This window comes from Pseudophryne corroboree, unplaced genomic scaffold (assembly GCF_028390025.1).
Source record: "Pseudophryne corroboree isolate aPseCor3 unplaced genomic scaffold, aPseCor3.hap2 scaffold_2717, whole genome shotgun sequence".
NCBI classification, from domain to species: Eukaryota; Metazoa; Chordata; class Amphibia; order Anura; family Myobatrachidae; genus Pseudophryne; species Pseudophryne corroboree.
The window spans coordinates 33,161-42,786 of NW_026969380.1; the positions used below are offsets into that span (position 1 = coordinate 33,161).

Sequence of the window (9,626 nt, forward strand, 5' to 3'; positions counted from 1 at the left end):
TTAATCACTCAATTGGATTTTTTTGCCAGCATATTTCTTTTTCTCTGCAACCCACTGCTAAATTGTGCTTCCTATCTATTTTTATAAAATCACTGAATCAAATCTAACTCTGATTACATCAGAGAAGGCCAGGTACCCACACCATAACAGGGGGTTTGAAATTTTGACTTGTCTACTTAAATATCACCAAAATCTGATCACAAGGTCAATTACATCCCTGGGTGGGATTGAACCACCTACCTTTTGGTTAATAGCCGAACACACTAACCGATTGCGCCACAGAGACACTTTGCAAAAAGTTCATACTGACAAAGGCTAATAAGCATTCATCTAGAACGTTTCCTAGAAAAACTTTAAAAAGTCAATAATCTGGAGAGTTTTTGTAAGATGTTTCTTCCATCAACCAACGAAGAAACACATTGGTACTTTCCCATGATGAGTGAGTGCTTCAGGATCTCTTGCACTTACATGTGCAGCAGAGTACTGCAATGGAAGCATGCTGGGCCGATAACCCAGAGGTAGGCAGATTGAAACTATCCTCTGCTATATGCATTTTTTTTTAATTAAAGTAATCCAAAATTGGGATTGATATTTTAGCTCTTTTATTTTTACTTAAAGTACAATAACTTTTACCATTTTAATTTGTTTAATAGTATATTGACAGTATTGTTTTCTTTCAAAAATCCACTTAATTTTCTTTACCCTATTATTAAAATGGTAATTGACAAAAACAAACTACATTGTCACCAGAAGAGCAATACAAAATGTACAAGTGATATATTAAAATCATCTTTCCAGCTTGAATTTCAATGATGCATTGGGGCAACGATTTTGTGAGAAACATCTTCACCCTTAAATAATGATTTTCTTAATTCCTTACCTGTGTGCTAATTAGATATCACCTTGTTTTCACATTAAACAGACTTCCACATGAGAAAGCAGCAAGGATGCAGTGGCGTTAATGTTTCCTGGTGTCAACCTGTATTATTTCAGTAGATATTGAAATGACGATGCATCTTGCTGCCTTTCCAATGAAGCAAGTTTAATTTAGTAATAGGTGAAAAACCATCCCTACAAAGGTGTTAATCAGATACTTGGCTTTGTGGACACTTTTCAGAGAACAAATTTGTTAGCATAAAAATAAAGCCAGAAAATGAAGAGCTGTTTAATCACTCAATTGGATTTTTTTGCCAGCATATTTCTTTTTCTCTGCAACCCACTGCTAAATTGTGCTTCCTAGCTGTTTTTTTTATAAAATCACTTAATCAAATCTAACTCTGATTACATCAGAGAAGGCCAGGTACCCTACACCACAAGAGGGGGTTTGAAATTTTGACTTGTCTACTTAAAGATCACCAAAATCTGATAACAAGGTAAATTACGTCCCTGGGTGGGATTGAACCACCAATCTTTTGGATAATAACCGAACACACTAACTGATTGCGCCACAGTGACACTTTGCAAACGTACATTCTGACAAACGCTAATAAGCATTCATCTAGAACGTTTCCTAGAAAAACTTTAAAAAGTCAATAATCTGGAGAGTTTTTGTAAGATGTTTCTTCCATCAATCAACGAAGAACATTCAAGCTGATTTCTTGCAGCAGCTGGGCACTGTAACAGCTCCAGAGCTGCTCTGTAAGGCAACTAAAAGGGTGTGGGCCCTGCAGCACTACCTGTAGTTCGCATTGTGCGTTGGAAGGCACAAAGTAAGCAGACGGGAGAAGTCAGGATAGTGCGCAAGGGCATAGAAGGGAGCGGCTCAAGAAAAGAGAAGTGGAAACAGACAGCAAACTAGGCTGGAGAAAGACCTGAGACAAAGAGATCTGAATTATACGAGAGCCGACCAGGGGAAACACAAATTATGCAGTCGAGTTTCCCACATTTGGGGAAATCGCTGGAGCAGCACACACAGAGTGCAATGGGTGAGCCTTGCCCTGGGAGAAGCACCTTCATGATCATAGTATCTCACCTGGCAGGTAAGTAGGAGTTGGGCAAGAGCTGAGGAGGGTCGCTGCTCGGGCAAACCCCTGTCAAGTGAAGGAGATCCAACTGAGGCAGCACAAGAGAACTCTCGAAAGAAGAACAAGGCTAGAGGAAGATCTGAGACACAGAAATCTGGCTTTTGCCAGAGCTGACCAGAGGAAAGCACAAACACAGTCCCCCACTACCACAAATAATGCAGTCGAGTTTCCCACATTTGGGGAAATCACAGGGGTCAGCATACCCAGAATGCAATGAATGAACCTCACCCTGGGAGAACAATCTTCATGACCATGGTATCTCCTATGCAAAATAAGTATGATTTGGGATAGGGCTGGGGAGGGCCGCTGCTCAGGCACATCTCTGTCAAGTAAAGGAGATTCAACTGAGGCAGCACAAGGGAACTCTCATCTGGGGACAACAACTGCAGGTAGAACACATATTTTCAGATGAACATGGGAGGGCAGAAGGCTGCCTAATACTGAAGCACCCCCAAACAACAAACCAAATGCAACAACTAGTACAAGCATTCCTGGGGGAAGGCCTGCAGCAGATGGATTTGCATATGGTGATGTCATCCAAGCAGTGGGTCAAAGTTGGCTTCAACCCTCATCTGCATATGAAAAGAAAAAAGGGATGTGCAGGGCATGGCATCCTTTTGTGGCGCTTGGATGACCCTTAATTCGCATTAAACATCTCCACCCTCCTTCGGTGTGGGGCTCATGTTGGCTATGCCCCAGCCCCTGAAGCATTCAAGATGATTTCTTGCAGCAGCTGGGCACTGTAACAGCTCCAGAGCTGTTCTGTAAAGCATGTAAAAGGGTGTGGGCCCTGCAGCACTACCTGTAGTATGCATTGTGCGTTGGAAGGCACAAAGTAAGCAGACGGGAGAGGTCAGGATAGTGCGCAAGGGCATAGAAGGGAGCGGCTCAAGAAAAGAGAAGTGGAAACAGACAGCAAACTAGGCTGGAGAAAGACCTGAGACAAAGAGATCTGAATTATACGAGAGCCGACCAGAGGAAACACAAATTATGCAGTCAAGTTTCCCACATTTGGGGAAATCGCAGGAGCAGCACACCCAGAGTGCAATGGGTGAGCCTTTCCCTGGGAGAAGCACCTTCCTGATCATAGTATCTCACCTGGCAGGTAAGTAGGAGTTGGGCTAGAGCTAGGGAGGGTCGCTGCTCGGGCACCCCCCTGTCAAGTGAAGGAGATCCAACTGAGGCAGCTCAAGGGAACTCTCGAAAGAAGAACAAGGCTAGAGGAAGATCTGAGACAAAGAAATCTGACTTTTACCAGAGCTGAGCAGAGGAAAGCACAAACACAGTCCCCCACTACCACAAATAATGCAGTCGAGTTTCCCACATTTGGGGAAATCACAGGGGTCAGCATACCCAGAATGCAATGAATGAACCTCACCCTGGGAGAACAATCTTCATGACCATGGTATCTCCTATGCAAAATAAGTATGATTTGGGATAGGGCTGGGGAGGGCCGCTGCTCAGGCACATCTCTGTCAAGTAAAGGAGATTCAACTGAGGCAGCACAAGGGAACTCTCATCTGGGGACAACAACTGCAGGGAGAACACATATTTTCAGATGAACATGGGAGGGCAGAAGGCTGCCTAATACTGAAGCACCCCCAAACAACAAACCAAATGCAACAACTAGTGCAAGCATTCCTGGGGGAAGGCCTGCAGCAGATTGATTTGCATATGGTAATGCCATCCAAGCAGTGGGTCAAAGTTGGCTTCAACCCTCGTCTGCATATGAAAAGAGAAAAGGGGCGTGCAGGGCATGGCGGCCTTTTGCGGCGCTTGGGTGACCCTTAGTTCGCATTAAACACCCCCACCCTCCTTCGGTGTGGGGCTCATGTTGGCAATGCCCCAGCCCCTGAAGCATTCAAGCTGATTTCTTGCAGCAGCTGGGCACTGTAACAGCTCCAGAGCTGCTCTGTGAGGCAAGTAAAAGGGTGTGGGCCCTGCAGCACTACCTGTAGTTTGCATTGTGTGTTGGAAGGCACAAAGTAAGCAGACGGGAGAAGTCAGGATAGTGCGCAAGGGCATAGAAGGGAGCGGCTCAAGAAAAGAGAAGTGGAAACAGACAGCAAACTAGGCTGGAGAGAGACCTGAGACAAAGAGATCTGAATTATACGAGAGCCGACCAGAGGAAACACAAATTATGCAGTCAAGTTTCCCACATTTGGGGAAATCACAGGGGCAGCACACCCAGAGTGCAATGGGTGAGCCTTGCCCTGGGAGAAGCACCTTCATGATCATAGTATCTCACCTGGCAGGTAAGTAGGAGTTGGGCTAGAGCTGCGAAGGGTCGCTGCTCGGGTACCCCCCTGTCAAGTGAAGGAGATCCAACTGAGGCAGCACAAGGGAACTCTCGAAAGAGGAACAAGGCTAGAGGAAGATCTGAGACAAAGAAATCTGATTTTTACCAGAGTTGACCAGAAGAAAGCACAAACACAGTCCCCCACTACCACAAATAATGCAGTTGAGTTTCCCACATTTGGGGAAATCACAGGGGTCAGCATACCCAGAATGCAATGAATGAACCTCACCCTGGGAGAACAATCTTCATGACCATGGTATCTCCTATGCAAAATAAGTATGATTTGGGATAGGGCTGGGGAGGGCCGCTGCTCAGGCACATCTCTGTCAAGTAAAGGAGATTCAACTGAGGCAGCACAAGGGAACTCTCATCTGGGGACAACAACTGCAGGGAGAACACATATTTTCAGATGAACATGGGAGGGCAGAAGGCTGCCTAATACTGAAGCACCCCCAAACAACAAACCAAATGCAACAACTAGTGCAAGCATTCCTGGGGGAAGGCCTGCAGCAGATGGATTTGCATATGGTGATGTCATCCAAGCAGTGGGTCAAAGTTGGCTTCAACCCTCGTCTGCATATGAAAAGAAAAAAGGGATGTGCAGGGCATGGCGTCCTTTTGTGGCGCTTGGATGACCCCTAATTCGCATTAAACATCTCCACCCTCCTTCGGTGTGGGGCTCATGTTGGCTATGCCCCAGCCCCTGAAGCATTCAAGATGATTTCTTGCAGCAGCTGGGCACTGTAGCAGCTCCAGAGCTTCTCTGTAAAGCATGTAAAAGGGTGTGGGCCCTGCAGCACTACCTGTAGTATGCATTGTGCGTTGGAAGGCACAAAGTAAGCAGACGGGAGAGGTCAGGATAGTGCGCAAGGGCATAGAAGGGAGCGGCTCAAGAAAAGAGAAGTGGAAACAGACAGCAAACTAGGCTGGAGAAAGACCTGAGACAAAGAGATCTGAATTATATGAGAGCCGACCAGAGGAAACACAAATTATGCAGTCAAGTGTCCCACATTTGGGGAAATCGCAGGAGCAGCACACCCAGAGTGCAATGGGTGAGCCTTGCCCTGGGAGAAGCACCTTCCTGATCATAGTATCTCACCTGGCAGGTAAATAGGAGTTGGGCTAGAGCTGGGGAGGGTCGCTGCTCGTGCACCCCACTGTCAAGTGAAGGAGATCCAACTGAGGCAGCACAAGGGAACTCTCGAAAGAAGAACAAGGCTAGAGGAAGATCTGAGACAAAGAAATCTGACTTTTACCAGAGCTGACCAGAGGAAAGCACAAACACAGTCCCCCACTACCACAAATAATGCAGTTGAGTTTCCCACATTTGGGGAAATCACAGGGGTCAGCATACCCAGAATGCAATGAATGAACCTCACCCTGGGAGAACAATCTTCATGACCATGGTATCTCCTATGCAAAATAAGTATGATGTGGGATAGGGCTGGGGAGGGCCGCTGCTCAGGCACATCTCTGTCAAGTAAAGGAGATTCAACTGAGGCAGCACAAGGGAACTCTCATCTGGGGACAACAACTGCAGGGAGAACACATATTTTCAGATGAACATGGGAGGGCAGAAGGCTGCCTAATACTGAAGCACCCCCAAACAACAAACCAAATGCAACAACTAGTGCAAGCAATCCTGGGGGAAGGCCTGCAGCAGATTGATTTGCATATGGTAATGCCATCCAAGCAGTGGGTCAAAGTTGGCTTCAACCCTCGTCTGCATATCAAAAAAGAGAAAAGGGGCGTGCAGGGCATGGCGGCCTTTTGCGGCGCTTGGATGACCCCTAGTTTGCATTAAACACCTCCACCCTCCTTCGGTGTGGGGCTCATGTTGGCTATGCCCCAGCCCCTGAAGCATTCAAGCTGATTTCTTGCAGCAGCTGGGCACTGTAACAGCTCAAGAGCTGCTCTGTAAGGCAAGTAAAAGGGTGTGGGCCCTGCAGCACTACCTGTAGTTTGCATTGTGCATTGGAAGGCACAAAGTAAGCAGACGGGAGAAGTCAGGATAGTGCGCAAGGGCATAGAAGGGAGCGGCTCAAGAAAAGAGAAGTGGAAACAGACAGCAAACTAGGCTGGAGAGAGACCTGAGACAAAGAGATCTGAATTATACGAGAGCCGACCAGGGGAAACACAAATTATGCAGTCAAGTGTCCCACATTTGGGGAAATTGCAGGAGCAGCACACCCAGAGTGCAATGGGTGAGCCTTGCCCTGGGAGTAGCACCTTCATGATCATAGTATCTCACCTGGCAGGTAAGTAGGAGTTGGGCTAGAGCTGGGGAGGGTCGCTGCTCGGGCACCCCCCTGTCAAGTGAAGGAGATCCAACTGAGGCAGCACAAGGGAACTCTTGAAAGAGGAACAAGGCTAGAGGAAGATCTGAGACAAAGAAATCTGACTTTTATCAGAGCTGACCAGAGGAAAGCACAAACACAGTCCCCCTCTACCACAAATAATGCAGTCGAGTTTCCCACATTTGGGGAAATCACAGGGGTCAGCATACCCAGAATGCAATGAATGAACCTCACCCTGGGAGAACAATCTTCATGACCATGGTATCTCCTATGCAAAATAAGTATGATTTGGGATAGGGCTGGGGAGGGCCGCTGCTCAGGCACATCTCTGTCAAGTAAAGGAGATTCAACTGAGGCAGCACAAGGGAACTCTCATCTGGGGACAACAACTGCAGGGAGAACACATATTTTCAGATGAACATGGGAGGGCAGAAGGCTGCCTAATACTGAAGCACCCCCAAACAACAAACCAAATGCAACAACTAGTACAAGCATTCCTGGGGGAAGGCCTGCAGCAGATGGATTTGTATAGGGTGATGTCATCCAAGCAGTGGGTCAAAGTTGGCTTCAACCCTCATCTGCATATGAAAAGAGAAAAGGGGCGTGCAGGGCATGGCGGCCTTTTGCGGCGCTTGGATGACCCCTAGTTCGCATTAAACACCTCCACCCTCATTCGGTGTGGGGCTCATGTTGGCTATGCCCCAGCCCCTGAAGCATTCAAGCTGATTTCTTGCAGCAGCTGGGCACTGTAACAGCTCCAGAGCTGCTCTGTAAGGCAAGTAAAAGGGTGTGGGCCCTGCAGCACTACCTGTAGTTCGCATTGTGCGTTGGAAGGCACAAAGTAAGCAGACGGGAGAAGTCAGGATAGTGCGCAAGGGCATAGAAGGGAGCGGCTCAAGAAAAGAGAAGTGGAAACAGACAGCAAACTAGGCTGGAGAGAGACCTGAGACAAAGAGATCTGAATTATATGAGAGCCGACCAAGGGAAACACAAATTATGCAGTCAAGTTTCCCACATTTGGGGAAATCAAAGGGGCAGCACACCCAGAGTGCAATAGGTGAGCCTTGCCCTGGGAGAAGCACCTACATGATCATAGTATCTCACCTGGCAGGTAAGTAGGAGTTGAGCTAGAGCTGGGGAGGGTCGCTGCTCGGGCACCCCCCTGTCAAGTGAAGGAGATCCAACTGAGGCAGCACAAGGGAACTCTCGAAAGAAGAACAAGGCTAGAGGAAGATCTGAGACAAAGAAATCTGACTTTTGCCAGAGCTGACCAGAGGAAAGCACAAACACAGTCCCCCTCTACCACAAATAATGCAGTCGAGTTTCCCACATTTGGGGAAATCACAGGGGTCATCATACCCAGAATGCAATGAATGAACCTCACCCTGGGAGAACAATCTTCATGACCATGATATCTCCTATGCAAAATAAGTATGATTTGGGATAGGGCTGGGGAGGGCCGCTGCTCAGGCACATCTCTGTCAAGTAAAGGCGATTCAACTGAGGCAGCACAAGGGAACTCTCATCTGGGGACAACAACTGCAGGGAGAACACATATTTTCAGATGAACATGGGAGGGCAGAAGGCTGCCTAATACTGAAGCACCCCCAAACAACAAACCAAATGCAACAACTAGTACAAGCATTCCTGGGGGAAGGCCTGCAGCAGATGGATTTGCATATGGTGATGTCATCCAAGCAGTGGGTCAAAGTTGGCTTCAACCCTCGTCTGCATATGAAAAGAAAAAAGGGATGTGCAGGGCATGGCGGCCTTTTGCGGCGCTTGCATGACCCCTAATTCGCATTAAACACCTCCACCCTCCTTCGGTGTGGGGCTCATGTTGGCTATGCCCCAGTACCTGAAGCATTCAAGCTGATTTCTTGCAGCAGCTGGGCACTGTAACAGCTCCAGAGCTGCTCTGTAAGGCATCTAAAAGGGTGTGGGCCCTGCAGCACTACCTGTAGTTCGCATTGTGCGTTGGAAGGCACAAAGTAAGCAGACGGGAGAAGTCAGGATAGTGCGCAAGGGCATAGAAGGGAGCGGTTCAAGAAAAGAGAAGTGGAAACAGACAGCAAACTAGGCTGGAGAGAGACCTGAGACAAAGAGATCTGAATTATACGAGAGCCGACCAGAGGAAACACAAATTATGCAGTCAAGTGTCCCACATTTGGGGAAATCGCAGGAGCAGCACACCCAGAGTGCAATGGGTGAGCCTTGCCCTGGGAGAAGCACCTTCCTGATCATAGTATCTCACCTGGCAGGTAAGTAGGAGTTGAGCTAGAGCTGGGGAGGGTCGCTGCTCGGGCACCCCCCTGTCAAGTGAAGGAGATCCAACTGAGGCAGCACAAGGGAACTCTCGAAAGAAGAACAAGGCTAGAGGAAGATCTGAGACAAAGAAATCTGACTTTTACCAGAGCTGACCAGAGGAAAGCACAAACACAGTCCCCCTCTACCACAAATAATGCAGTCGAGTTTCCCACATTTGGGGAAATCACAGGGGTCATCATACCCAGAATGCAATGAATGAACCTCACCCTGGGAGAACAATCTTCATGACCATGATATCTCCTATGCAAAATAAGTATGATTTGGGATAGGGCTGGGGAGGGCCGCTGCTCAGGCACATCTCTGTCAAGTAAAGGCGATTCAACTGAGGCAGCACAAGGGAACTCTCATCTGGGGACAACAACTGCAGGGAGAACACATATTTTCAGATGAACATGGGAGGGCAGAAGGCTGCCTAATACTGAAGCACCCCCAAACAACAAACCAAATGCAACAACTAGTACAAGCATTCCTGGGGGAAGGCCTGCAGCAGATGGATTTGCATATGGTGATGTCATCCAAGCAGTGGGTCAAAGTTGGCTTCAACCCTCGTCTGCATATGAAAAGAAAAAAGGGATGTGCAGGGCATGGCGTCCTTTTGTGGCGCTTGGATGACCCTTAATTCGCATTAAACATCTCCACCCTCCATCGGTGTGGGGCTCATGTTGGCTATGCCCCAGC

The 9,626-nt window shown here is 47.8% G+C and overlaps 13 non-coding genes and 1 pseudogene across 13 annotated transcripts; all 14 read right to left on the reverse strand.

Moving 5' to 3' along the window:
* Positions 1-1,824: 1,824 nt before the first annotated feature.
* Positions 1,825-1,987, reverse strand: LOC135013700 (U1 spliceosomal RNA). The gene has a single exon (XR_010212347.1). It is a non-coding gene; the product is annotated as a U1 spliceosomal RNA (small nuclear RNA).
* Positions 1,988-2,139: 152 nt separating this feature from the next.
* Positions 2,140-2,303, reverse strand: LOC135013703 (U1 spliceosomal RNA). The gene has a single exon (XR_010212349.1). It is a non-coding gene; the product is annotated as a U1 spliceosomal RNA (small nuclear RNA).
* A 671-nt stretch (positions 2,304-2,974) lies between these two features.
* Positions 2,975-3,137, reverse strand: LOC135013696 (U1 spliceosomal RNA). The gene has a single exon (XR_010212343.1). It is a non-coding gene; the product is annotated as a U1 spliceosomal RNA (small nuclear RNA).
* A 152-nt stretch (positions 3,138-3,289) lies between these two features.
* On the reverse strand, positions 3,290-3,453 carry LOC135013704 (U1 spliceosomal RNA). The gene has a single exon (XR_010212350.1). It is a non-coding gene; the product is annotated as a U1 spliceosomal RNA (small nuclear RNA).
* A 671-nt stretch (positions 3,454-4,124) lies between these two features.
* LOC135013697 (U1 spliceosomal RNA) lies at positions 4,125-4,287 on the reverse strand. The gene has a single exon (XR_010212344.1). It is a non-coding gene; the product is annotated as a U1 spliceosomal RNA (small nuclear RNA).
* A 152-nt stretch (positions 4,288-4,439) lies between these two features.
* LOC135013706 (U1 spliceosomal RNA) lies at positions 4,440-4,603 on the reverse strand. The gene has a single exon (XR_010212352.1). It is a non-coding gene; the product is annotated as a U1 spliceosomal RNA (small nuclear RNA).
* Positions 4,604-5,274: 671 nt separating this feature from the next.
* Positions 5,275-5,437, reverse strand: LOC135013701 (U1 spliceosomal RNA). Its single transcript, XR_010212348.1, has one exon. It is a non-coding gene; the product is annotated as a U1 spliceosomal RNA (small nuclear RNA).
* A 152-nt stretch (positions 5,438-5,589) lies between these two features.
* LOC135013693 (U1 spliceosomal RNA) lies at positions 5,590-5,753 on the reverse strand. The gene has a single exon (XR_010212340.1). It is a non-coding gene; the product is annotated as a U1 spliceosomal RNA (small nuclear RNA).
* A 673-nt stretch (positions 5,754-6,426) lies between these two features.
* LOC135013699 (U1 spliceosomal RNA) lies at positions 6,427-6,589 on the reverse strand. The gene has a single exon (XR_010212346.1). It is a non-coding gene; the product is annotated as a U1 spliceosomal RNA (small nuclear RNA).
* Positions 6,590-6,741: 152 nt separating this feature from the next.
* On the reverse strand, positions 6,742-6,905 carry LOC135013705 (U1 spliceosomal RNA). Its single transcript, XR_010212351.1, has one exon. It is a non-coding gene; the product is annotated as a U1 spliceosomal RNA (small nuclear RNA).
* A 698-nt stretch (positions 6,906-7,603) lies between these two features.
* Positions 7,604-7,739, reverse strand: LOC135013702 (U1 spliceosomal RNA; annotated as a pseudogene).
* Positions 7,740-7,891: 152 nt separating this feature from the next.
* On the reverse strand, positions 7,892-8,055 carry LOC135013694 (U1 spliceosomal RNA). Its single transcript, XR_010212341.1, has one exon. It is a non-coding gene; the product is annotated as a U1 spliceosomal RNA (small nuclear RNA).
* Positions 8,056-8,726: 671 nt separating this feature from the next.
* Positions 8,727-8,889, reverse strand: LOC135013698 (U1 spliceosomal RNA). Its single transcript, XR_010212345.1, has one exon. It is a non-coding gene; the product is annotated as a U1 spliceosomal RNA (small nuclear RNA).
* Positions 8,890-9,041: 152 nt separating this feature from the next.
* On the reverse strand, positions 9,042-9,205 carry LOC135013695 (U1 spliceosomal RNA). The gene has a single exon (XR_010212342.1). It is a non-coding gene; the product is annotated as a U1 spliceosomal RNA (small nuclear RNA).
* Between the last annotated feature and the right edge of the window lie 421 nt (positions 9,206-9,626).